Source organism: Nycticebus coucang, chromosome 16, assembly GCF_027406575.1.
Source record: "Nycticebus coucang isolate mNycCou1 chromosome 16, mNycCou1.pri, whole genome shotgun sequence".
Taxonomy (NCBI): domain Eukaryota; kingdom Metazoa; phylum Chordata; class Mammalia; order Primates; family Lorisidae; genus Nycticebus; species Nycticebus coucang.
Genome location: NC_069795.1, coordinates 78375524 through 78403446, shown reverse-complemented (window position 1 = coordinate 78403446; position 27923 = coordinate 78375524). Strand labels below are relative to the sequence as shown.

The following is a 27923-nucleotide window of genomic DNA, read 5'->3' as shown; positions in this document are numbered from 1 at the left end:
AGTTAACCGTGAGGGGGTCCTAAGAAGCAGAAGGTAGAAAGAGCCAGGAAAGGAGGAACAGCCAACATAAGGTCAGGTTACGAAGACCAGCACTGTCAGCCACGGGTGCTGGATCCAGCCAGGACTCCAGAAGTATACAGAACACGTCCCTGAGCTGTCCTCCAAAGCACATGAGGTTGAAGCACTGACGTACCATTCTCACGCTGGCTCCCGCCTCTGGGACAAAAGTGAACTCTTCCAGAAGGGGAGAAGTCCTTGTGGGACAGTCTGAGCTCCCACAGGACTACTGTTCACTGTGGCTATTGCTGAAATCAGAGTTTCTGCTACAAAATATACCACCTATTTCTCCATGTACAGTAGAACCTCTGTAAGTGGACTCCCCAAGTGAGTGTGATAAACTGGTCAACATACGAAGGTGGTCATAAGGAACGAGGCCTGCTGTACTGATACATACAATGTGGCACATGCCTGGGCTATGAAAATTAGGTCAGCTTAAGCCAGTGGTCAGTGCAAGGCAGCGGTCAACTACAGAGGTTCTACTCTATATATTTTTCTTGGCTTCTAAGAGGCTAAGTACTAAACGTGATTTTTAATCAAAGCAATTAAAATATTAATTTTCACTTCCTCTTTCCACATGTTTGCTCTTTTATTTTTAAATTATTTTAACACTGCTTTTATGTAGTATCTTCTTTATTAGATGCTAAAATCTAATAAAGCTTAAAATCTTTGCAAGTAGAGGGGACCTAAGGTAGAAATAAATCAATAAAAATATGTGAATTAAAATCCTGATTCAAGTAACTTTTTGGCAAGTTTATAACAGCTCTTGGGATAAGTGAGAAAGATACCTGGGAGTATGAAAAACCACATCCAGGGATGTGGTTTTATAGTCAAAAAGTGAGAAATGTCTACAATGACAAACGACCCCATCATACACACCATAAGGTTATTTTTATATTTCTATCTATCACAGACCCTCCTTGAGCAAGCCGATGTCATTTTCTTTTTTCTTCTTTAATGAGTTGGGTTTAACTACTAACTCACAGTGATGAAGTCGAAAAACCGATTGACCCTATGGTCAAGCTAAGGCTCTGAACGAAAGACTGCCAGGCCCAAGCCCAGAGTGGCCACACCAGCAACAGAGCAAAATGGTCAGGTATTTGTTCACGCTCCTGACACCCTTTGGCACTTGGCTGGCCCATGGATACAGACATGTCTAAGACACACCACTTGTGCCTCAAAGAACCCAATGGGCATCCAATGGGTGAGGGCATGTCAGAAGTTGCCTCCTCTCTGGTTAATGAGATTGGTCATTCTATGATTCATTCATCCACTCACATAGCAAATATTCAGTGTCTGTGTGCTGAGCATCGTGCCAAGTACTAGAGACACGAAAGTGATGAAGATGAAGTCACAATTCTTGCTCTCTAGGAAGGAGCTCATGGATTTGGACTGGACTTTCCAACTTTGACATTTCTCAAGGCAAAGTGACTTAACATCATCCAGGAGAAGGAAAAATGCAGGGACAGATGTCCATTCTGGAGAAAAAGGCGATACTGAAATACAGACACCCTGAAGGTTCCTCCTTTTTCCCTCAGCCTGATTCAGATGTTTCCTTTACCGGAGAAAACAGATTGTTCAACATCGCTGCATTGTGCACCAGCCAGCCTGAGGGAGTGTGATCCGGCCTCTCAGAAGCCCTCCATTCCTCGCTGGCTGCCCAGTGGAAAAACACTGCAAATCTGTTGGGAGAGGATTTGATTTTCTTGCCTGGTTGTGATGCAATTATGGTGTTACAAAAGAGAGGGACCAAAAAACTCTCAGGAAAGAAAGCAGAAAGAAAGAGACCTTTCAACTTCATGTCTGTATCATGACTGCTCCAGATCTGTTTTGCAAAATATCCTCCTTGTGAATTTTCAGAACACGGCTAAGAAATTCAAAGAGGAGGTCCGGAGAAGTAAAGGTGGGAGGGAGGAGCCTGAAGTCGCAGGGATGGGCATCTGCATTCTAGAAGAGTCTTAGCTTTGGGAAAAGCCTTTCCAACACAGCTCCTCGGGAAGTCTGAATGTTTGGAGATTAGTGCTTAAAAGAGAGGCCTTGGGAAGATAGAAACAGCAAAACTGAAATCTAAGCTTCTGGTATGACCTAACCGTGGACAGCTAACTATAAAGCAGTAACCCCTAGGATGTGGTTTTGTGGTGCTCCCTGGTGTCTTTCTCAGTTTTCTCCAGGGATATCCTGCACTTACCAAGAAGCTACTTGAATCAAACTTTTATTTCACGTATTTTTATTGATTTATACCTTAGGTCTCATCTACTTGCAAAGATTTTTTAAAGTAGCATCTAATAAAGGAAATATAGGCAATATTAAAATTAAATAGTAAAAGTGAAAAAAGTCATATCGAAAGAGGAAGTGAAAAGTAAGACATTTTACTGATCGGAAATGAATTTTGAAATGTCTCTGAAATGATTATGTAAATCATTCAAAGAGGAAATTGTGCAAATATGTAATTCCCATCACACGGAATGATAGAATGTCAGAGCTGGAAGGGAGCTTAACATTCTGATACAGATAGTGGGAGCCCAAGGTCCAGGCAAGTGAAAGAGCCTGGTATGCCGTGAGCCTGGGGCCCATGAGGAGCTGTCACCTACAAGGGGGCCAGGGAAGGCAAACTGCTGGCTGGTGGCAGATTCAGAGCACTTCCGTCGCCTTCTAGCCTGAGGTCAGGGTCTGCTTACATAAACATTGTTAGCTGAGCCTCAGTGCAGCCTCCGCTGGAAGCAAATGACCAACAAAGGCCTAAATATCCCCTCCTGTCTCACAAACAGGCATCATCACACACCAGGATATCCGGCTCCAAGTTCATCTGTGATCACATTCATCTTCTGCCCAATTCCCCTCCTTAAATCTCATCTCAGCCCCAGGCATTCATGTTTTCACTCCCTTCCAATCTAATCTCCATCCATCATGTAGTCAACTTGACCTTTCTAAAATGAAAATGAAAGCAGACCTTCCCCTCCCCTACAGAATAAATCCAAAAGCCTTTGCAAGGTTTATCAGGCCCTCCATGTTCGCCTCTTCTGACCAGATCTCTTACTTGCACCTGCTGAGACCCTGGACTGAGCTCTCACAGTTCCCTGAAGTTCCCCAGGCCAATGCCCATGCAGCTCCCTTAACCTAAAACGTCCTTTCTTCCTGACCAACATGTACTTTCCCTCCAATAGGTCACCTCTTTCTGATTATCTTTCAGTTGGGTTAAAGAGTCTCTCCTATGTATTTAGAGCCTTCCCATCACAATGCTTAGTGTTACTGGCTTACTCACATATCTCCCCACATCCTTTGCCCTTTAAGAAATGAAGGTGGAGACTTCATTTCTGCCTCTTTGGCTCTTCAAACACTGGCATACAGGGTCCAGCAGAAGCAACACCCTTTTGTGCTTGAGTGTGATATTGTTATGTTACAAAATTACATGCTTACAATGTTGTAATAAAAGATTGATTCAGATTACCAGCTCATAAAAAGGGGCGTTATTTGTGCTGTTATTTGTAATTTGCATTATTTGTACATAATTCTATAATATAACAATATTGCAGTCAAGCACTAAAGGGTGTTACTTCCTCCGGACACTGTACAGTAAATATTTGCTGTGACTGATTGAATAAATAAAGTGTCTTTTCCCAGAGGCAAAAAAAAAAATCCAAATCATTTAAATTCTCTTAGAAAGTAGAAAGGCAGCTAAATTATTAAAAATAAATAAAAACTTTCATCTTTTCAAAAATGACTTTATACAGATCTGTCAGTATTTATGTTCATTCTTCCCTGGAAAAAATGTAGTATGGGAGAAAAAGATGGCAGGCTAAGGCCGAGAGACAGAATTAGCAGATGGCACCTTCTGTGAAAAGCTGTTCAGCATGTACAGTAAAGTCTACGCTTGTATTGTAGCAATGTATCTTCTCTGGCCCTTACATTTTTTTCTGGTAACTGATTGACATATAATTCAAATGCTGTACAATTTGCTCATTTAAAGCATATAATTCAATGGACTTTAGTATATTCACAGAGTTCACAACTATCACAATTGATTTTAGAACATTTTCATCACCTCAAAAAGAAAACCTGTGGGTGGCGCCTGTGGCTCAGTGAGTAGGGCGCCAGCCCCATATACCGAGGGTGATGGGTTCAAGCCCAGCCCCGGCCAAACTGCAACAAAAAAATAGCCGGGCATTGTGGCGGGCGCCTGTAGTCCCAGCTGCTTGGGAGGCTGAGGCGAGAGAATCACGTAAGCCCAAGAGTTAGAGGTTGCTGTGAGCCGTGTGATGCCACAGCACTCTACCCTCGGGCAGTACAGTGAGACTCTGTCTCTACAAAAATAAAAAATAAAAAATAAAAAAAAAAAAAGAAAACCTGTACTCTTGAACTATCACCACCCTGAACTTCCTGAACTACCTGTCACAGCCCTAAGCACCCATCTTGGCCTGTTCTGGACATTTCACATAAATGAAAGCCCCATAAAGGTAGCCTTTTGTTACTGGGTTCTTTCACTCATCATAACACCTTCAAAGTTTACCCATCTCGTAACATGAATGGATGCTTCATTCCCTTTTACGGCCAAATAATATTCCATGAAATGGATATATCACATTTTTTTATCCATTCATCAGTAGATAGACATTTGGGTTACTTCCTCCTTTTGGCTATTTTAGATACTACATGAAATTCAAGTACATGTTTTTGTGTAAGCATGTATTTTTAATTCTCTTAGGTATATAGCTAGGAATGGAATGGCAAGTCATATGGTATTGGTCTATCTAACTGTGTGAAAACAGCTGGACTGTTTTCCGATTGTACCACTTATATTCCCATGAGCCATGAACGAGGGCTCCGATTTCCCCACACCCTTACCAGGGCTTGCCCTGTCCTTTTGATTACAGCCATCCCAGTGTGTGTGTGCTGGCATCTCGTCGTGGTTGGATTCAATTTCCCTTGTGACTAAGGAGGGATATGTTGAGCATCTTTTTATGTGCATTTTGGCCGTTTGTATATCTCACCTGCCATTTTGCCGGTCCATAAATACTCAGTGTAGTGTCCTCAGTCCCCAGGATTTCTTGGCAGGTTTGTGGTCCCTCTCTGCGGACTGTCAGGAACAGCTCCAGCGTCCATCCCTCCACAGGTGGGAATCACCCACTAGCACCTATAGAGATGAGTCTGGAGCTGACTTTGAAGTGACAATGTTTCAGCTCACTAGACAGGAACCATGCAGCCTGCTGTCCTCCAGAAACTGCAAGGTAGGGCTGCATGCTAAAGGTACAGAGATGGGTGAGGGCGGACCTTGCTGGCCCACGAGGACTATACATCAAGCTGCAGAGACACCGAATAAGTAAGTGCTTTAACAGAGCGATGAGCCCAGCATTTCAGGAGCAGAGGCTGGAGCGTCAATCAGGAAAGATCTCAAGGGAAGAGCTGGAGCAGGTGTCCACAGACAGAGCCAGGGAAGGACAGGCCGCTGGGGGATGAGCATGAGCACAGCCCGGGAGGCAGGAAGAGGAAACAGGCAATCTGGAGGGACTGGACTCCGTCCGCACATTCAAGAATCTGAGCAAACATCCATGTCCACACACAGCTCACTGTGCACGCGACTGCAGGGTGTGGGAGGAGGGGAGTGGAGAGAAGCCAGGCTGAAAGATCAGGTTGAAGCCAGATCAAAAGGTGCCCTCATCAAGATTGTCCCACACACTCCGAGGAAGGAGGCAGAACCGGTGGCAGCAGGAGCCGCACAGGTCTGCTCAGCTCGGGACCCAAGACACCACCACTGCCAAGGCCTGCGCATCTGCGCACAGCCGCGCCTGGACACCCCTCCGTGTACATCCTCAGAAACAGACCCAGGAAGCGCTCTCCCTTGTGCTGCCCTGTTTAATCAGCCTGTTCCTTCTCCATTGCTAAGGGAAGCAGTTTTTCCCAGTTACCAAAGATCTGACCCTCCCATTGCTCAATCACCGCAGAATCAGAACCAGAACCAGCAGACACTGTCTCTTACCCCTCCTGTCTGCCCACCCACCCCCCCAAACACACAGGTCTTTTTTTCACAAAAGGGACAGATGATCCTGAAGGCAGGTGGATTTTTCAGACCTCACTCCACATTCTCATCAGCACCTGGCAAGCAAGGGCAGGCCTTGGCTTCGCAGCTAGCTGTCCCTGAGCAAACCAGACACCTAGCATCTGGCTGGTTAAGGCATGAATATTTCTGCGACTGCAGCAAAATGCACAAATCGGCAGTCACAACAAAGGGCTGGGGACCTGCGGCAGCAGGAAAACGCCTCCAGAAAGCCCCACTCCACTCGTAAGACACTTTCCCCACTGTTTCCTCCATTGTGGTCACAAGTCAATGATGTCAGTGACAGCTCAAACAGAGAACTGAGGACCTCCTTCTGAGAAGACTGTTCTCTAAGCAGCATCTGGGGCAAGGCTGGGGTGGGGAGAGGTCAGGGCAGGCAGGAGACAACAAAGTCTATAATAAATTTTGCCGTGACCCCAGCACATCCTCACTATTTTCAGCACAAAAGATAAAACACTAAAACATAGGAAAAAGAACACTGGAGTAAGCTTGAGGCTTGGAGCCTCCATTTCCTAGTTTTGTGACCTTGGACAAATTTTGTAAAATGGGGACATCACCTCTCCTGTCTATCGCCTAAGAGCCTCAGTGAATAGATATGGTGATGAAGAAAGACGTACAGGCAGGCGGTCAGCATGGAGCAGGACCAGCCAGAGAGACTGGGGGGAGCCAGGCAGGCCCTCGCTCCTAAGGAACTAAGGAACGCAGTGGGGCCCTCAGGGCCGCCCTGCCACGCTGGAGCACAGGCAGACCCCAGGGTCACTTACAGGCTGTGACACACTGGGCACAAGGTTGTGCCTTGATGAGCCTCTGCTTCCTCATCTGTAAAATGGGGGCAGATATAGGACTATTCCTAGGAAGCTGGGTGATTCAATACACAGTTGCTTACTTCAATACACAGTTGCTTACAACAACGCTTGGCCCTTAACACACATTCATTAAGCATGAGTTATCATTACAAACTATATTTCTGCCCACCATTGATTTAATGGTACCAGAGTAAAGCAAAGTTTTAGGGGGAATGACATCAGTCTTCCCTGAAGAGATGTTGTGTGAGCCTTCTCAATGCTCCAAGGCAGAGCCAAAGAGCTGAGGAGTAACAGCATGTCTTTCTCTTGGTTTACTCAGAGACTTACAGCTGATGCCTCCCATCCAGGAGTCCCCAGCGAAGAAGCATGCTTGAAGACTGTAAAAAAAATAATAATCGCCTGTGGCTCAGAGGAGTGGGGTGCTGGCCCTATATGCCGGAGGTGGCAGGTTCCAACCCAGCCCCGGCCAAAAACTGCAAAAAAAAAAAAAATAAATAATAATCTTTCACAGATGTATGTAGTACTTTAAAGTTTATGCATATCTTCAAACAACTCTGAGTGCACGATATGATTCTCATTTTTACCAATGAAGAAAGTGAACCAAGATTTTAATTCAGTTTGTTTAATTTTCTGAACGATTCTCTATCAAAATTGTATATTCTGATGAACTGGGTTTTCCAGGTAACAAGTGCAGAAGTCGCTGCATTCTGTAAAGCAAACCTTCCAGCTGCTTGAGTTCCAGAAAAACAAAAGTATACAGCGTCTCATCCAAAAGGTCCTGCTTGGGGTGGAGGCTGTAAGCAGGTGTAAACACCAGCACGGTCTCAGGTGCCTGAGGGAAGGAGAGTGGTGCCAACAGGGAATAGGCAGATCAAGGAGTGTGAAATGCAAAGGAAAAGGCTACTGGAGCGTGAGGTGTCCCTCCCACGGAACAGACAGATGGCTGCGGGGCCATCAAGCTCTGAGGAGAGGAGGAAAATTAATTTTTCCTGAACCACACCAGCGTCACAACAGCCAACATCCGCAGGTTGATGGCTTTGCCAGCTCTGTGGATTGGAAAGAAGGGCGAGACCTTCCTTTCTTCCAAAGTAAGAAGAAACAAAATTGGAGAATTCAATAGGTGCCTAAGAGTTGTGTAAGTGCTGTAGGAAAGCAGGGGAAGAAAGACCTTTGAAAGCAACCATACTATAAGTGACGGCACCTATTGGTCTCTAAGTAAGAACGTGTCTGCACCAAGAAAATCAGATTTTCAGCCTCAGGCATGTCAAGCATTTCATATTTTAACCACTTCTGCTACAAATAATCATGGGCAGTTGATCCAGGGTTTAAAACTCTTAGATAGATATTCTTGGCATCTAGTTGCCATGCCCCTTATCCTGACTGTGTACCATCAGGTGCTGTACAGCGATGCTCCGGTCAATGTTAGGCCACGTACAGATGATGATCCTGTAAGATTATAATGGAGCTGAGAAATTCCTATCATCTGCTGGTGTCTTGGTGATCCTAACTCTGTATAGGCCTAGGCTAATGTGTGTGCATGTGTCTTTGTTTTTACTAAAAAAAAAGTTTAAAAGGTAAAAATAACTTAAACATTTAAAAAGATAGGAAAAAGCTTATAGAACAAAGATATAAAGAAACAAAATATTTTTGTACAGCTGGACAGTGTGTTTGTGTTGTAACAAAAGAATCAAGACGTTTTTAAAAATTAAAAAGCTTATAAAATAAAAAGGTTAGAATAAGCTAGGCTTAATTTATTATTGAAGAAAGAAAAACATTTTTTAAAAAATTCAGCGTAGCCTAAGTGTACAGTATTTATAAAGTCTGTAGTAACGGGTGGTAATGCCCTAGGCCTCCACTCACCACTTACTCACTGAATCACCCAGAGCAACTTCCTACCCTACAAGCTCCATTCATGGTAAGTGCCCTATATAGGTGTACCATTTTTTAATCTTTTACACTGTATTTTTGCTGTACCTTTTCTATATGTAGATAGGTTTAGATACACAAATACTTACCATTGTGTTACAGATGCCCACAGCATTCAGTAGAGTAACACGCTGTACAGGTTGCAGCCTAGGAGCATAGATAATACTCACATAGCCTATTGCTATGCCGTACAGCCTACAGCTCCTAGGCCCCTAGGCTACAAACCTTACAGCATATCGCTGTACCAAATCTGCGCACTAAGAAGGTTAGCCCTCGGGATGCCTGGATGGGGCTTGGGAGACCTACAAACTGGGACTCTGGCTTCCCCGGTACGGAATGTGTGTCTGCACAGCTTTGCTCCTGCCTCAGGGAACTTAGGCAGAGAGGGGAGCCTTCCCCATCTGTATTTCAAATCTCCTGGCATGAAGGTGTGTGTGGAGTGGGGAAGGACGATCAGCCCTGACAGAGACGATGCAGAGGAAATGAGAGCTTCTCTGTAAATCTGAGTATCTGAAGGACTTTTGTGGGAAATAGCAAGCAGACATGTTCTGTGTGGCCTCAGAGTGCAGAAGCCGGGGACAATGAGTAGAAGCCACAGAGAGGCATATTTTAAAATTTAATATAAGAAAGGTATTCTAATGAACTTGTCCAATAATAAAATAACCTGCTGCCTTGAAGAGGCTGGGCCCGCATTGTGGGAGGGGATCAAGCTGAGACCTGATAAATGAGGGGTGCTGGAGGGGAGATTCCACTCGAGAAACCCTGTCCTCGGATGTCTCTCCCATCCCTGAGTTTCTGTAATCATATTAACAGAATCTATAACTGTCTGTTAGAGTTAAGAAAGGCATTTCAATTCATTCTTCTCATTTCATAAAGGCAGATAGGAAGGGACTTGATCCAAGCCGCCATTCCCTCCTCACACAATGGAGGATAAAGGTTTGTCAGTGAGAGGGGAGGGAGGAAGGCAAAGGACAAGTGGTTTCAATTTCCAGAGCTGATGGCATACTGGGCACCTCCACTCTTCTCTGGAGGATCCAAGCTGGCTCTGCACACAGCACCCAGGCCTCAACACAGGAGGGCAAGACCCAGGGGAAAGACGTTACAGCAAAAAAGAGGCTTCTGCAGTGAATAGCAGGGTGGAATTTCTATGAGTTAAGGGGTAGATACTGAAACTCAGACTGTTTCCACAGTAAATCTTTCCTGCCACCCTACATGGACTGATGGACGGATGGGTGGAGGGATAGATGGCAGGAAAGCAGGCATTATTCTGATACATCCGCAATGGTGAGAGAAATTTTAATCCAGGCTGCAGACATATCAAAAAAACAAAGCCCATACCCTCTAATAATGAAAAGCATGCTCTCTCTGGTGTAGAAATTATAGTGGCCTAACTGGATACAATTCACACAAAACCTATACCACTGAGATTCCCCAGTGATCAAACATCCCAAGAAATGTTCTGAGACCAGCCACACGCAACTCACTTTAATTACACACTGATCACAGCATCCCTGGAGATGTCACTGTGCTGCAAGGAAAAGTGATAAAATTGTTTTGCTGGAGAGACCCATGCAGGTTAGCACAGAAATCCAGCATTTGCCAAATGTGACTATGGACAGATGTGGAAGAGCCATTTGTACAAGGCTCAAATGCAAATGTAGGAACTTGAGTGCCTTTAAATGCTTTAATGGAAAGACTATTTTTAACATACAAGTATGTGGTGCAAATCCCCAAAACAGGGACACACGACCCAGGCTGCAAGGTGGCTGGATATGAGGCTGCACAACCCCTTGAGATCTGCTGTTTCCTAATTCAGGAACTAGAGGTCAGGAGCTAGGATCTATCCCCCCAGGAACTCAGGTAAACACGGGACAACAGGACACTGAGGCCAGGGGCCTGGGTTATAGTCCTGACCTAGGGACTGAAAAACCCTGGGCAAATGCAACCTACCCAAAACTTGGTATCTTCAGCAAAACAAGGATAAAACTACCTATTTTCCTACTTCACTGAATTAGCATGAGAGCAAACTTACAAGATGACTATAAAGCCAACGTGTCAACAGTTGAGCCCTGTCCAAGCCTATGGGACAGCAGCACTGCCATAGCCTCTGGTGGGAGCAAAGCCACTGAAATGGGGGCGCGCACGGCTCACAAAGCACTGGAGTTGCTTGGAAGGCTGTAGCATGTCTTTCAAAGAGAACATAGATCTCAGGCTTGGACATGAAAATATACACACCCAGCAGAAGCCAAAAGAAGTAAATACGACCTTATACTTTGCCTCTGGACTGTACTGAGAAGTGGCGCTGGATGGTGAGGATCTTAATCACAGAAGTCTGGACCCAGAAGACAGGTTCTTAAACTGAGAAATGACCACAGGGAGTGAGTGTCTAACAGGAAATAGTTAGACTTCAACTTGGTCAAGTCACATGAAGCCGCCTGTAAGTTTAGGTTGGGCTGCAGGCAGCACAGGAGCATCTAATCACAGTTACGATGTGCCCCAGTGCACTGTGGGAGCCAGAGCAGAGAAGGGAGTTTTGAAGAGGAAGAAGAAAGGAAGTGAGAGAGAAAGTGGAGTGTGATGCTTTCTTCTAGGGCTTGGGGGAGGTGGCACGCAGGGAAGGGCACGTTATTAATCAAAGCTTGAAACTCTTTAATACCAGTCCTTCAAAAGAATCCTTGACACCATATTGTTGGAAGCTATTTTCAGTTTGTAATTTATAAAACAACACAGATGGCTACTCACAGTCAGCTCCGATCTGGCCATGCCTTCTGCACCTTTGCCATCAGGCTTCTGGCATTAGTCTTCCGCACCGCGGAAAGGGAAAGCAAAGCCATGCCTTTCATCATGACCAAGGGCATGCAACCAGCATGCAACCTCAAAGACTGGGAAGAGCAGAGGGCCAGCAGCCGCTTCCTCCAAGGCAGGACTTGCTCCCTCCCTGCACAGCACACTTATTTTCTAAGCCAGGACAGACATCTTCTGGCTGTCAAGGTCACCCTACCTCTTGTTCTACAGTAACCTCTCCATGTTCTGTAAATAATTTCCACTACTGACTTCCCAGCACCAAGGGAAGTGATGGATTGTGTAGGACAGGAAGAAAGGGAGAAGGTTCTTATTGAGCTGTCCTGTGCTTGGTGTTATGTCACGTGTACAAGACACTATTTCATTCTCAACTGTTTAGGAAGGATCTAGGCCAGTGATTCCCAAACAGCACACAAATTCTAGCACAGTAGTCCCCAACCTTTGTGACACCAGGAACCAGTTTCATGGAAGATAATTTTTCCATGACCAGGGGTAGGGAAGGGGGATGGTTTCAGTATGATTCAAGCATTACAGCTTGACCTCAGATCATCAGGCATTAGATTCTCACCAGGAGCACACACCCTAGATGCCTCACGTGTGCAGTTCACAGAAGGTGGCCGCTGCTGCTGCTACTGATCTGACAGGCAGTGGAGCTCAGGTGGTGATGTGAGCCCTGGGAGCAGCTGTAAATACAGATGAAGCTTCACTCGTTTGCCTGCCATTCACCCCCTGCTGTGTAGTTTCTAATAGGCCGTGCAGTACTAATCTGTAGTCTGTGGGTTGGAGACCACAGTTCTCAAATATCAAAACTAGCAGGTACACTTTCTCAAATATCCTTTCTGCCTCTACTCTGACCTATGAGTCATATATCTCAAATGTGCCATGGAAGATGTAGGAGAAATCATTTTATAACCAATACACTGGGTGTATCCTCATCTTACAGATGAGAAAACTGAGGCTTTAAAAGGCCTAGGTAGGTCATGCAAAGTCATATGCCAGTAAGCGGTGGAACCAGTGGCCAACCCAGCTCTGCCTAACTTTGAGGGCAAAAGCTTTCCTAACATTTTAGTCTATCTCCACAAAGGCAATGAGAGCATGTAGATTTCCAGAAATCTTAAGTGATTTGGTTTTATCCTATAACTTGAGTTCAGTGTCCTCTCCTTCATGCCATTATTTAAAAATAATAACCAAGCCTTAAAACTTCAAGATGTACTTAGAGAACCAGAGATGGAAAACGGCTGGAAGAATGGTTTCATTTCAGACCTCCAGACTGGACAAGTGAGACTAGGAGGAGACTAGGAGAGAGGTTGGGCAATGTTTACTAGTCAGGGAGCGGTACTCAAAGAGGTCACATCCTTGTAGAGAAGGACATATCCATAGGAAGCCTCTGTCCAAGCCTGAGGAGCAGGGGTGAAAGGTGGATGTGGATGGCCCTCAGAAAGACTGTACAGCATTGGTGGTGTCTCACCTGGGCCTTGCAGAATAATCAGGGCATATAGAGGGGTGGGCTGGAGGGAGAGTATCCCAGGCAGAGGTGGGCAAGCACCTGTTTGGAAAACATCCAGGGGGTCAGTGTGGCTGAAACCAAAGGTACAAGGGAAGCCCAGTGAGAGGAGAGGGGCTGTGGAGAGAGGGGGAACGTGGAGGTCCCTGAATGCCAGGCTAAGGAGTTTGTCCTTTCAAATAAATACAAAGCCTGGCATACAGCAGGTGCTCACGAAAATCAAGAGAGGCAGTTATTCATTAGTCTGGGAACATGGAAGAGACAAGCTACCCCTTGGCTACACAGAGCATGCAAATTTCAGCAGCCCAAGAGACTGTGTCTGGTGTAAAATGAAATGGAAAGTCAAGCTGCCAATCTGGCTAAGGCACTTCCCAAGGCAGAAAGTGAGGGGGAGAGAAGCAGAACCCAGAGTCAGACAGGTAGCAGGAAGGCCACAGGTCTGCAGGAGACCAACAGAGACACTTTTACAGTGTGCTTAGGCCCTCGCCTGTGGATGTGGGGACAGTCCTCTGGACTGTACTTCTTGAGGGCAAAGCCTGACCCAGAGTAGGCCCTGGACAAATAGCTGTGAAATTCTTCACAGCTGAGCTGTTAAAATCACCAGTGTAGCCTGGATAAGCTCAGATGTGCTGAGATGACAGGACAAGAGCCATTTCCCCAAACTGATACCAGGACTGAGACCAAACTCACATTAATTTCTTAATTTTATCCAGGATAACACCAGGGCCAGGCCACATGAGTGAATTCCACAATGGGAGTCCAAATTTCCATTGCATACCAGAGCCCACAGCCAGGCTGGGCCGGGCTGGACATGGCTGCCTTCACCTACAGCTCCTGCCAACCCCTCCCAGATGAGTTCTGCTCCCAGCTCCTAGAGATTCTGCTCCAGATGAATATAAATGCACCCATGACACATAGGCAACATCTGAGCCCTGCACGCTGGGCTGAGAGCCTCGGGAGTACACAAAAGCAGGCAAGTCCTCCTCGTCCAGTCATGGGCTGGGAGGGGTTAGCCCTGCTGGGCATCTGACCTATAGATAATGCACACTAAAAGCAGCTCTTAGAGATTTCTCAGCCAGACAGAAATCAACAGTGACAGTAAAACATTTACACTTTTGAGAGATAGTTTCCTCACTTCCACTTTTCCCCCTTGATTCCTTCTACATGGAATTATGGCCAAATCCCAGTGGTTAGTTCTCAAAACGGGCAAATTAGTCTGTAGGCAGTGTTGGCACTATCCAACAGAGAAAGTCTAATCTTCCCGTTCAACTCAGGGCCAAATTCCAGCTCCTGAGATAACTTGGACTATCAGGAAATGTGGGTGCAGCCTTAGTGTGATGGCCTGCATGTATGTCCCCACAAAATCATGTGTTGAGATCCTAACCTCCAGTGGAATGGTGTTAGGAGGTGGGGCTTTGCAGGCTTCACCCTCATGATAGGATTAGTGCCCTTGTCAGAAAAGACATGAGAGAGCTTGCTGCCCCCTCCCCCAGGATACAATAAGAAGAGGGCCATCTGCAAGCCAGGAAGCAGGTCCTCACCAGACAGATCGTCCACTAGCATGTTGATCTTGAACTTCCCGGCCTCCAGAACTGTGAGCAAAAACTTTCTGTTGTTTACAAGCCATTAAGTCTGTGTTTGTTACAGAAGCTTGAACTGACTAAGGCACTTGGAAAATGCATTTATAGAGACAGGGTACTTGTTACCTTGAAAATCCAGCCGAAAGCCAAATTCCGGCCTAAGAATGGTCCGACACTCCCCTTCTGGTTCTAACACATGGTACTTCCATATATGCTGGGTTATGTAGCTTTAAAATGTTGCCAAACACTAGCACCGTTTGCTACATGAGTGACATAAGTTCTGCTGTGATAAGAACTTGGAGTGAACTCCCACTTCCCCTCAGGACTGATTATTACACTTTATCAGACCCTGTATGTGACCTCAACTACTGGGCTTCAAAATACATATAAACCTGAGTTTGACAGACACTCAGGGAGCTCAGGCTATGGCAGGGCCATACTCTGTCAGCCACCTCTCTGAAGGTGGAGAGCTCATGCCGTGACAGGGCTGCAGTATCGGCCACCTCTCCAAAGACTGAGAGCTTGGGGACAGCAGGTCCCCACTCCATGAGCAAATCTCGAGGCCTCACCAGCCAACACCAGCACCACCCTCTTGGGGACCTAAGATGTTCTCAGGGATCTCTAACTTATTAGGTAAGCCATCTCTCCCAAGAGCCTCAAATTTTAATTAGACTTTACCTTCCAGACTGGTTTCTATCCTAATTTAACAAATGTTTAAAATTCCATCAAATATTTTCAATGTTTAACCAGAGCCAGAGGAGAGGCACACCCATTTTTTCAGCCTCGTGGAACTCACTCACTATGTGGTTAACGTGAGATTTGTTCCCATTGTCATCCCCTCCATAAGCACTGGGAACCGAAGGAAAAGAAAGGAGGTCTCTTTGTATAGGAGCAAATCATTCGTTTTGTGATACTGTATTTTGATCATTTTCTTTTAGCCATATGAATATATGATTGACCATGAGGGTATTTCTAACCCTAAATATCTCCACCTCCCTGCGTTTTCCTCCCAGGCCCTTCTCCCGCCTCCTTCCTTGCTGCGCCCCATCAAGCTTAGGGTGATCACACGTCTTTGGGGAGCCCAGGACAGCACTGATCGACACCTGTTGTCCCCTAACTCTCAAAAGTGTTCTAAACAGTAAGTTAATGGTGAAATCAAATGGTCACTGCCACCCAGGACAATTTCTCATGATGTTTATTTTTACTTACTATGGGCAGGCAGATCTAGAACACGGAGTCTTAGGTAGCAGGGCCTAATTCAGATTGCACACATTTCCTTCCCACCCCCTTTCCTTCCCTTCCCATTTCATCCCTCCTTTTGTCTCAGAAGGAATTTATCTTAGCTGACAAAGACACCAAAATGTATCCTATGAAAACCATAAGTTTGCCATAGGTATGCCACAAGTCTGGCTGAAAGTCTTCTAGTAGTCAACAATGAAAAAAAGGAAAAAGGACATCTAATTAGTTGTATGTAAGAAAAGCAATAAATTATCCAGGAGAAATGCAACCATTCCTGACTCTAAAATGGTTTTCAGACAGGCTATCAAAAAGGACATCAAGGACATGTCCTTGACGGCACAATCCAGCACAGCAAGGCTTGGGGGCCGGCGTCCATGTGCACACTGGGACGTCCATGGGTCTAGCACTGCCCCGCTCAGGCAGCACTGAATGGACAGGATGGTGAAGAGGGAAGCAGAGAGCATACAAATGCCACATCACCCCCAGGTCTTTATCTTTTTAATTAATTAATTAATTAATTTTTTTTTGCAGTTTCTGGCTGGGGCTGGGTTTGAACCCACCACCTCTGGCATATGGGGCCAGCGCCCTACCTCTTTGAGCCACGGGCGCTGCCCCCCTCTCCATCTTTTTTGCTCTGTTCCCTTTAAATTTCCTTCCCTCTATTCCTCCCTGCCTGGGTTTTCAATTTCCCAAAAGCATCTTCAGACCCTGAAAGTAGTTTAAAGATGCTCTTTAAACTATAGCTAGAATGCTTGCCAGCACCAATAAATGATGAGTCTGAGGATCTTTTTATTTTCTTCTCAAAATTACATTTCTGGATAAGAATTATGCTTGGCCTTGACATTTTATTATTAGATAAGTCTGAGGTTAGTTAGAAAAACATTTGATGGAATTTTAAATTACCAATAAAAATCAACTATTTTAAGTAATGGGAGAAAACACTTGGAAAAAACAAAGTTGAAATGTATCTGAAAATTGTCAGCATCCCAGGACAAGCCAACTGAAGCCTTCAGAGAGTCCTGAGCATTTGGCCAGTTTTTACCTCAATGAACCTTCAAACCAAAGGTTTCAATTTGGCAGTTCCTGGGCTTAGTCTGGTACACAGATGTGTTTTGTTTCGCCAGCAGACTGCTCAACTGTCAACATTTAAAAATCAGAAGTTAAAGAGCTGCACCTCAACCCGCCACAGGCACCCGCCCAGACCTCCATAAGAGCTGTGCTGGGACCTGTGAACCACAACCCGTGCCTGCCAGGCCTCCACACGCCCTGACCAGGAACTGCGGGAGCTGCGCAATCCCGTGTCCTCCCTCCTATACCCTTCCTGCCTCCACACCGGCCCGCTCATCTGGCCAGGGACTCTGGTAGCCATGTGCCCTCCAGAGCCCTCCCTGCCTCTGCGTAGAGCACAGAGACTACTGGAGCCTTGGGCTATCTGTGCCAAAGTCACTGGGCACCAGGCACTCCCAGAACCGTGTGCACTACCCCCTGCCCTGTTGCTGGATCTGGGTGGGTCACACTCTGGAGCTGCTCCCATAAACAGAACTCCCTGGCTGGGGCAACCCCAGAGGAGCAACACTGATCCAGCAACAATAGGGTGATCCCGCTGGGGTCTAATCTTGGAGAGACACCTCCCCAACTCTGAGGACAGCCAGAGGCAACTGTGAAAAACAATCATGAGGTGAAATCAACAGAAAAATTCTGGCAATATGAATAATCAGAGTAGATCAACTCCCCCAAGGATCAATGGGGCAGACACAGCACAAGACCCAGGCACAAACAAATAGCTGAGATGTCTGAAATCAAATTCAGAATCTAGATAGCAAATAAGATCGAATTAGAATTCCAAGCAGTAACCCAAAAGATATCTCAAGAATTCAACGAACTCAAAAACCAAATGACCAAATATTTTGACACATTGAGACAAGAAGTTGCAGCCCTCAAAGATCTGAGAAACACAGTAGAATCCCTCAGTAACAGAATGGAGCAAGCAGAAGAAAGGATTTCTGACATTGAAGACAAAGCTCTCGAACACTCCCAAACTCTCAAAGAGGAAGAGAAATGGGGGGCAAAAACAGATCAGTCTCTCAAAGAGCTCTGGGATAATTCAAAGAAAACTAATATTCTTATAGGGATCCCAAAAGTGATGAAGTGGCTTCACAAGGCACAGAGTCTCTTCTCCATGAGATTATGAAGGAGAACTTTCCAGACATGCCAAGAGATTCTGAAATTCAGATAGCAGACAGTTTCAGAACTCCAGCATGACTCAACCCAAATAAGACATCCCCCAGACACATCATAATCAATTTCACTAAAGTTGATATGAAGGAGAAAATTCTGAAACCACCAGATGAAAGGAAACCATCACCTACAAGGGGAAGAATATTAGAATAACTGCAGATCTCTCTGCTGAAACCTTTCAAGCCAGAAGAGGGTGGTCATCAACTTTTAATCTCCTAAAACAAAATAACTTTCAACCCAGGATCCTGTACCCAGCTAAACTGAGTTTCATTTATGACAGAGAAATTAAATACTTTAATGACATTCACATGTTGAAGAAATTTGCCATAACTAAATCAGCTCTCAAAAATATTCTCAGACCTATCCTTCATAAAGACCAGCATAATCCTCCACCACAAAAGTAAACCCACCCAGAAATCTTTGATCAAATTCCAACTTCCACAGTCGCAAAAGGATTAAAAATGTCCACCGGACTCTTGAAAGGCTTATCAATATTCTCAATTAATGTGAATGTTTTAAATTGTCCTCTAAAGAGGCACAGGTCGGCTGACTGGATACAAAAACTCAAGCCAGATATCTGCTGCATACAAGAATTGCATCTTACATTAAAAGACAAATATAAACTCAAGGTGAAGGGATGGTCATCTATACTCCAGGCAAATGGAAAGCAGAAAAAAGCGGGCATTGCAATCCTATTCGCAGATACAATAGGCTTTAAACCAACCAAAATAAGGAAGGATAAGGATGGACACTTCATATTTGTTAAAGGTAATACTCAATATGATGAGATTTCAATTATTAATATTTATGCACCCAACCAGAACGCACCTCAATTTATAAGAGAAACACTAACAGACACGAGCAACTTGATTTCCTCCAGTTCCATAGTAGTTGGAGATTTTAACACCCCTTTAGCAGTGCTGGATAAATCTTCCAAAAAGCTAAGCAAAGAAATTTTAGATTTAAACTTAACCATTCAACATCTGGACTTAACAGACATCTACAGAACATTTCACCCCAACAAAACTGAATACACATTCTTCTCATCAGCCCACGGAACAGACTCCAAAATCAACCACATCCTAGGCCACAAATCTAACCTCAGCACATTTTAAAAAATAGAAATTATTCCTTGCATCTTCTCAGACCATCACAGAATAAAAGGTGAACTCAATAACAACAGGAATCTGCATACCCATATAAAAACATGGAAGCTAAATAACCTATGCTGAAGGATAGATGGGTTATAAACAAGATTAAGAAGGAAATCACCAAATTTTTGGAACAAAACAACAATGAAGACACGAATTATCAGAACCTCTGGGATACTGCAAAGGCAGTCCTAAGAGGAAAATTTATAGCACTGCAAGCCTTCCTCAAGAAAATGGAAAGAGAGGAAGTTAATAACTTAATGGGACATCTCAAGCAACTGGAGAAGAAAGAACACTCCAACCCCAAACCCAGCAGAAGAAAAAAAATAACCAAAATCAGAGCAGAATTAAATGAAATTGAAAACAAAAGAATTATATAACAGATCAATAAATCCAAAAGTTGGATTTTTTAAAAGATCAATAAAATAGATAAACCTTTGGCCAACCTAACCAGGAAAAAAAGACTAAAATCTCTAATTTCATCAATCAGAAATAGTAATGATGAAATAACAACAGACCCCTCAGAAATTCAAAAAATCCTTAACGAATATTACAAGAAACTTTACTCTCAAAAATATGAAAATCTGAAAGAAATCAACCAATACTTAGAAGTACACCACCTACCAGGACTTAGCCAGAATGAAGTGGAAATGTTGAACAGGCCTATATCAAGTTCTGAAATAGCATCAACTATACAAAATATCCCTAAAAAGAAAAGCCCAGGACCAGATGGCTTTATGTCAGAATTCTACTGAACCTTTAAAGAAGAACTAGTACCTATATTACTAAACCTCTTCCAAAATATAGAAAAAGAAGGAATATTACCCAACACATTCTATGAAGCAATCATCACCTTGATCCCCAAACCAGGGAAAGACCCAACAAGAAAAGAAAATTACAGACCAGTATCACTAATGAATATTGATCCAAAAATACTCAATAATATCCTAACAAACAAAATCCAACAACACATCAAAAAAATTATACACCATGACCAAGTGGGATTTATCCCAGGGTCTCAAGGCTGGTTCAATATACGTAAATCTATAAATGTAATTCAGCACATAAACAAACTAAAAAATAAAGACAATATGATTCTCTCAATTGATGCAGAAAAAGCTTTTGATAATATACAGCATCCCTTCATGATCAGAACACTTAAGAAAATTGGTATAGAAGGGACATTTCTTAAACTAATAGAGGCCATCTATAGCAAACCCATGGCCAATATCGTATTTAATGGAATTAAATTGAAATAATTTCCACTTAGATCAGGAACCAGGCAAGGTTGCCCATCGTCTCCATTGCTCTTTAACATTGTAATGGAAGTTTTAGCCACTGCAATTAGGGAAGAAACGGCGATCAAGGGTATTCACATAGGGTCAGAAGAGATCAAACTTTCACTCTTCGTAGATGATATGATCGTACATCTGAAACACACTAGGGATTCTACTATAAAACTTGTATAAGTGATCAAGGAATACGGCAATGTCTCAGGCTACAAAATCAACACCCATAAATCTGTAGCCTTTATATATACCAACAACAACCAAGCCGAAAAAACAGTCAAGAACTCTATTCCTTTCATAGTAGTGCCAAAGAAGATGAAATATTTGGGAGTATACCTAACAAAGGATGTGAAAGATCTCTATAAAGAGAACTATGAAACTTTAAGAAAAGAAGTAGCTGAAGATGTTAACAGATGGAAAAACATACCATGCTCATGGCTGGGAAGAATCAACATTGTTAAAACGTCTATACCACCCTAAGCAATATATAATTTTAATGCAATTCCTATTAAAGCTCCATTGTCATATTTTAAAGATCTCTAAAAAATAATACTTCGTTTTATATGTAATCAGAAAAAAACCTTGAATAGCCAAAACATTACTCAGAAATAAAAACAAAGCAGGAGGAATCATGCTACCAGACCTGAGACTGAACTATAAATCGATGGTGATCAAAACAGCATGGTACTGGCACAAAAACAGAGAAGTAGATGTCTGGAATAGAATAGAGAATCAAGAGATGAATCCACCTACTTACTGTTATTTGATCTTTGACAAGCCAATTAAAAACATTCAGTGGGGAAAAGATTCCCTATTTAACAAATGGTGCTGGGTGAATTGGCTGGCGATCTGTAAAAGACTGAAACTGGACCCACACCTTTCACTCTTAACTAAGATAGACTCTTACTGGATAAAAGATTTAAACTTAAGACATGAAACTTTAAAGATACTTGAAGAAAGTGCAGGGAAAACTCTTGAGGGAATTGGCCTGGGTGAAGATTTTATGAGGAGGACTCCCCAGGCATTTGAAGCAGTATCAAAAATACATTACTGGAACCTGATCAAACTAAAAAGCTTCTGCACAGCCAAGAACATAGTAAGTAAAGCAAGCAGACAGCCCTCAGAATGGGAGAAAATATTCGCAGGTTATACCTCCAATAAAGGTTTAATAACCAGAATCCACAGAAAACTTAAACGTATAGCAAGAAAAGAACACGTGATCCCATCTCAGGGTGGGCAAGGGACTTGAAGAGACACTTCTCTAAAGAAGACAGAAGCACAATCTACAGACACATGAAAAAAAGCTCATCATCCTTAATCATCAGAGAAATGCAAATCAAAACTACTTTGAGATATCACCTAACCCCAGTAAGAGTAGCCCACATAACAAAATCACAAAACCAGAGATGTTGGCGTGGACACTTCTACACTGCTGGTGGGAATGCACACTAATACATTCCTTCTGGAACATCCTTCTGGAAGGATGTTTGGAGAATACTTTGAGACCTAAAGATAGACCTGCCATTCGATCCTATAATTCCTTTACTAGGTTCATACCCAGAAGACCAAAAATCACAATATAACAAAGACATCTGTACCAGAATGTTTATTGCAGTCCAATTCATAATTGCTAAGTAATGGAAGAAGCCCAAGTGCCCATTGACACACGAATGGACTAGCAAACTGTGGTAGGTGTATACCATGGAATATTATGCAGTCCTTAAAGAAAGATGGAGACTTTACCTCTTTCATGTTTACATGGATGGAGCTGAAACATATTCTTCTTAGCAAAGTATCTCAGGAATGGAAGAAAAAGTATCCAATGTACTCAGCCCTACAATGAAGCTAATTTATAGCTTTCACATGAAGGCTATAACCCAACTATAGCAGAAGAATATGGGGAAAGGGCCAAGGGAGGGGAAAGGAGTGGGGAGGTTAGGGTGGAGGGAGAGTAAAGGGTGTGGCCACACCTACAGTGCATCTTAGAATGGGTACAGGCGAAACTTACTGAATGCAGAATACAAATGCCTACATACAATAACTAAGAAAATGCCATGAAGGCTATGTTGAACAATTTGATGAGAATATTTCAGATTGTATATGAAACCAGCACATTGTACCCCTTGATTGCACCAATGTACACAGCTATAATTTAACAATAAAAAAATAAATAAAAATCAGAAGGTTTTACATTAACAACACAAATTCTCACTTCTTTTGAAAAGAAAAAAATAATCAGGAGAACTGAAAACAATGGGGCCATATTGATGCAAAACAACCCCCCCAAATCAGAAACATCAATTAAGAAATAGGGCATAGATTGGTTTTCAATCAATTGCTTTCTTTCTCTTTCTTTTACAATCCATTTTTTTAAATTTTTATTATTATTATTATTTTATTGTTGGGGATTCATTGAGGGTACAATAAGCCACGTTACACTGATACAATCCATTTTTATTTTTATTTTATTTATTTATTTTTTTACAATCCATTTTTAAATCTTCAAAAATTTATATCACTTCTTGGGTGCCCGTGCTCAGTGGTTAGGGAGCCAGCCACATGCTCTGGGGCTGGTGGGTTTGAACCCAGCCCCGGGCCTGCTAAACAAACAAACAAAAATCATATCACTTTGCAAAGGTATTCAACTAAAATTAAACTGCTATAGGCCTGTACCCTGAGTTTCTGAATCACAGATGGCCTCTTCTTGTACCTGCTATGATATGTTACATTCTCCAGTTGATCACCTTTTATTCTGAGTGCTAATCAGATGTTCTCCCATTTCATAATTTAAACAAACTCGGCTGCTCCAGCCGATCTTTAGTGTGATATGATGTGTGGACTGGGTACTAGGGCTTTTCTGATGTGGTCTACAGGTGGCTGGCAGGCACCTGCACTCACAGCTAATCACATGCAGCCCAGGTCCTGCATTTTATCCTTGAATCTCTCCCAAGTCTGGCTGGCAAAGAGGAGTCAGACAGTTCCTTCTCCTTGTCTGTTTCAGTCTGCTCTGCGTCAAAATGGTCTCAAGGACTCCGTAACTCCTTCTGTGCAAGTGTACTGCGATCATCTGTATGATACCTTTATCCTTGGACAGCAGCTAAAAAGATATGAGTCAGGAGTAGAGAGGTAGCAGAAGAAAATGGGGGGTGCCTCTCCTCTGCCCTGGTTATTCCTTCTAAATAATGTGATTCATCCTTGTGCCTACACCTTGCTTAGACACTGTCTTCAGGTTCTCTGAAAGATGAATATCAGTGAACTACAATTACATTATTATGAACAAAGAAAACCTTGTTCACTGTCAACCCAAGTAGAGGGCTAGGATCGTGTTGTCTTCTTATTGTTCCAAGTGTGTGATCGAGATAGGGCCAGTCGAGAGAGGACGATGGTGCTGGTATTAAAGAAAAGGGTTTCCAGGAAGACGCTGGGCTTGATTTTATTAAGGGAGGCAGTACATTTTTTCAACAGGGCTGAGGGATCAAGTGGAAGCAGGAAGTGGCCAAATGCACTGGCACCTCGTGCTACACTGACTGACAGTAATGAGGTCCCACGGGCATCTCCATAACGTCACTCCTCTGGAAGTCTGCCAGGACTGGCCAAGCCCATAATGACTGCTCGTCTGCAGACGCAAGGACACAGCAAACATCCAGGCAAATCATTCCGTAGTGAGCGATTCTGGTTCCTAAACAAGCTTCCTTTTTTACATACAGTGATAGAAAAGTCCCCAAGTCACGGACAGCTTGGTTCCTGGATCAAAATATTCCTGTGGGCAGCTCCTTGATGTTGGGGATCGATTCTGGCACCTTCAGATAGATCATGGGGTTCTCTAGGCTTAACAGTAAATGGCTCGAGAGGTCAGCCCAGCACAAGAGAGGGGGATAGGTGTTCAATTCAAACCCAAGCTCAGTTAAAAGCCTGATAATTCTGCTGCTTACTGGGAGGCAGAGACTGAATATCCATTTCACTTAGTCAGCTGGAGAAGAAATGCAGTCTTTTGACTTTACCTAACAATTGCAATCAGTGTAACCTGGCTTATTGTACCCTCAATGAATTTTTTTTTATTGTACCAACAATAAAAAAAAAAAAAAAGAAAGAAATGCAGTCTTTTGACTCAAATGTGTGCCCAAGATGGCCATGGAGATGCACTGAAATTCCCCCCACGTGAAGCTGGTCACCATGACAAACAGACCCTACCATACACTGTTGGTAACAGGTCCCTCCAGTACCCATGCCACTGTGATTCAATTATGCTAGCATGCTTTTTTCCCCACTAAGATGCTTACAGATAAGTGGTTTTTTTTTTTTGCTGCCTAGATTGCAAATGAGGTTCTTTCAATGAGATGTTAATTTGGCAAAAGAAACAGGTTGCGATAATACGAAAACGAAAACGACAGTGCTCCTGGACCCTGCATCCTTTGCCGTGCCTCCATCACAGCACATCTCGAGGTCTTCTCCCACTGGAGTGATGGTGCCACCAGCTAGGCTGCAAGCTCCTGGAGGCCTGGGTCCAGTTCCTTGCTCCTGGACACTTTTGGTGTGACTATGTCCTGTCCCCTGGGTGAGCTGGCAGCACCGGGATGCCTCCTGGAGACTGGGGATGCTGGGGGTAAATGCCTGCTGAGGTAGTGTCCACCTGGGCACAGCGCTCAGCCCACCTCTAGTGGCTGCAAGTGTGCTGCAGGGCAGATCTGACCACCCTTGCAAAAGACCTGTCAGAGGAAAGACAGGAGCATGACCCCTACTTCCTAGCATTTTGAAGGCAAATCATTAAACTGAGTATGAGGTGGGCCACGCAGCAAAGCTTACAGTTTCTGCAGCAACAGGCCTTTGTGGCTCATCCATGAGCTGTCCCAACACAGCAGGACTGACATGGGCGCTGGCGTCTTAGACATGTGTGTTTTCATTACATTTTGCCTGCTCTGTCTCCAGGAAAGCAGGAACCAGGGCTTCTGCTTCATAATTGCCCAAAGCGCCTCATCCCATGAGTCACACACACAATGAGCTGAGTGACAATGTCTCCCACATTTCTTTTACAAGGAAAAACTGAATGTTAAAGTGGCTGCTGTGACAAGACCATGATGGCACTTCCTTCCATCTACCGCTGAAGAAGCTCCCCTGACGAAACATCCGTTCCTTCATTCATTCAACATCTACTACATGCCGGCACTTGGTCTGCGGAGCAGGAACAGAATGTGCCACCTGCTCTCATGCCTCCCACTCCCGAACGCCCTGACTCACCCTCTCAGGAGACACCTGCGTGTCTTTTATGAAGTGGTGTTTTCAGAGGCGGGAAGCCTTTCACATGCTTAACCCAGACCTCATCTCTCAGCCTCAGCACTCAGATCTCCAGCTGCTTCCCCCAGCATCCCCAGTCTCCAGGCGGCATACGGGTGCTCCCAGCTCGCCCAGGGGACAGGACACAGTCACACCAAAAGTGACACAATCTCCATTGAGCTCTTTAATATACAGCTTTTAAAATACATTTGCTTATCAATGTTGTTAAAAAATAACAACCTTGACCAGATATGGGAGCTCATGCCTGTAATCTTAGCACTCTGGGAGGCTAAGGCAGGAAGATTCCCTTGAGCTCAGGAGTTCAAGACCAGCCTGAGCAAAGTGAGATCTCATCTCTACCAAAGACAGAAAAATGGCACGCTTGGTGACACATGCCTGTAGTCCTGCAACTCAGGAGACTGAGGCAGGAGGATCACTTGAGTCCAGCAGGAAGTTGAGGTTGCCATGAGTTGGGCTGTGGCCACAGTACTGGGTGACAGAGTGAGATCTTGTCTCAGGAAAAAAAAAAAAAAAAAGCAAAAAAGTAAACAAACACACAAAAAAACCTAATAGTAGACTTTGACCTCTAAGCCCAACGCAGGTATACATATCTCCACCATTACCTTTTATGAGTAATTTCTATGGCGGCTCTAACACTGCCTCCAGGTCACAGAGGCTATGCAAAAACAGCTCACCTTTCTAACTCCCAGCGAGTGAAGGAAACACTATTTTAAAAGGTGACAGTTTTTCTTTCTTTTACTCAGATTTAGCCTAATATAAACTGACAGGTTCAATTTTGGTTAACTTTAAAAAAAAAAAAAACCCACAAGTACAAGGGCTAAAATCTTCATCCTCGAGTGGCAGAGTAAAGAAGAGACTCTAATGCCTTTGACCTTCTAAGTCCTCTGTAATATCCTGAAGTGGTGGCGGTGGCTGGTTCTCTTAAAAAGCAGGGCTTCGTGCCTAGTGAACAGTGGACCTGAATTCGTATCAGCCATAAAGGCTTCCAGAGGTGAGGGTTACATTAACCTCCTGACCCGAGAGGATCTGGAGGGACGGGACGTGCTGGCTGCCTGCATGTCAGAGCTGCCTCTGTAGGTTTCCCTCCCTCGCTCCAGCTGATTTCAGACTGAGGAACCTGAAGATAAAACGCCACTATGAGTCCATGTAATACTAACCCGGCAAGAGTAGATTATGTTTTTTACAAACTAATTGACTAAGAATGACATTCGCAGAGGAAGCACTGTGATGCCTGGGATTTGTTTCTAAATAATCAGAGGAAGAGGGAAAGTAGGTGGGAGGAGAGATAAAACAAAGATTGGCTAAGGAGTGCCAGTTCCCGAAGCTCTGTGAATATTACAAGACTGAAACAACCAGAAATATTACAGGATTCTGTCTACTCTTGCCTATGTTGGACGTTTTCCATGGTAAAAAGGTAAAATAATAGTAATAATAATATCAGAAGACCAGCAATGTTTAACAAAGGAAGACTCAGTTAGGTATGAGGAAGGTCAGGATACACTGCTATGCGAGCCAGGAAAGAAACACCAGGGTATGTAAAGCCTGAGTTCATTTACACACACGCACACTGAAAATAATCACCCCAATACACTCTTTAAGTTTTTAATGGAACTGATGTATTCTCACCCAACAGGCACACCTCCTGGGTGAGGGGCACAACTACAACTTGGATTCTACCCCAAATGCAAACCATGTAACCTAATTACGTGTACCCTCAAATTAATCTGGAAAAAAAAAGAAATGAAAATGCATATTTTTAATAATGACTTTTGTGTGTGTATATATGTGTGTGTGTGTGTGTGTGTGTATATTTTTTTTTTTTTAAGCCAAGAAGGGAGACAGGGGAAAGGAATCAAAAAGCAAGTCAAGTGGCCAGAGTCAGAGGGACTAAAATACACCCTGCATGGGGGAAAGCAGAAGCCAGGCTCATGGAGCAAAGCCAGGAAGGGGTGCCTGCAACAGGGACAGTCTGTGTGTCCCCCTATAC

The 27923-nt window shown here is 43.9% G+C and overlaps 1 protein-coding gene across 3 annotated transcripts in view; it reads right to left on the bottom strand.

Moving 5' to 3' along the window:
- XXYLT1 (xyloside xylosyltransferase 1) overlaps positions 1–27923 on the bottom strand; it is a 204124-nt gene that overhangs the window by 51967 nt on the left and 124234 nt on the right. The window lies entirely within an intron of this gene.